The sequence below is a fragment of the Marmota monax genome, unplaced genomic scaffold (assembly GCF_021218885.2).
Source record: "Marmota monax isolate L192 unplaced genomic scaffold, Marmota_monax_Labrador192_F-V1.1 WCK01_AAM20220418_F8-fsc00257, whole genome shotgun sequence".
NCBI classification, from domain to species: Eukaryota; Metazoa; Chordata; class Mammalia; order Rodentia; family Sciuridae; genus Marmota; species Marmota monax.
Window position 1 is genome coordinate 759,087 of NW_026692693.1, and position 1,173 is coordinate 760,259.

The window sequence follows — 1,173 nt, forward strand, 5'->3', positions numbered from 1 at the left end:
TTCCAACTCCCCTACCTCCAGCTGTGATAACTCAAGATTTTTCTCACAAGCTTTTGGGGAGTGTAGCTATCAATGAGGAACAGCAACTGTACAGGCACCTGGTTTCCAATTCAGAGACTAAGAGTAGGGAGGCTCCCAGTAGAAGCTCAAGCCTTCTCACCCTGGCTACCTCCCTATACTGAGCACAGAGAATCAAGCTAGGAATAGACAACTCCACCTACTGGAAAAAAAAAAAAAAAAAAAAAAAAACAGAAATCTGAGAGACTTTTTTTCTTTCTTATTTTTCTATTCTGCTCTTCTCATCCATTCTCCTCTACACTTCCCCGACTGGTCCTCACAACCTCAACATATGTGAAACCAAGAACTTTCCATGAAATTGGACTTTACAAACTGAATCACTAGAATTGTATAATATACAGGAATTGCATAGGCCCCACCTCATCACCTCTTTATTTGTTTTTATTTTCTTTCTCTATCTCTTTCTTCTTTTGTTATTATTATTTTTTCTTTTTTTTTCTTTCTCCTTCTATCCCACTTTCAACCTCCTAAATTTTACTATTTATACATGGGGTAATTTTTATGAATACAGATAAGGAGTTTGAATATATACCTTCTTCCATTAATTCCCCCTGTCTATTAATTAGAGTTCTCCTCCAAAGTTGCTAAGTTATATTAATCACATATCCTCGTTCCTTTCCCCCTTAACATAGCATCCTATCCCTGACCCTCAGTTGTCTATACAACCAGAAATGGTGTGCCTTTTATGAAACTAATGACTATATTCTAAATAATAATTGAAGTCAACATTTGTAGACACAGAGTCTAAATATAAATGTATTTATAATGTTTAGGCTTAGGCTTTGGGTTAGGGTTAGATTTATAGTTAAGTTTTAATCTATGGTGAGGGCTAGGGCTAAGGATAGGGCAAGGGTTGGGACTAATGTTTGGGTTACATTTAGGATTATGGAAAGGGATAGGTTTAGAACTAGTGATAGGGCTAGTTTGAGAGTTAGTGTTATTCTTAGTGCTAGGATTAGGGTTAGGGTTAGGGTTCAGGATAGAGCTAAATTAGGGCTAGTGTTAGTGTTTGGTTTAGTTCTTCGGTTATGGTTGGAGTTAAGATTACGTTTAGAGTGAGGTATTGGCTTATAACTAGTTTGAGGGCTAGGGCTA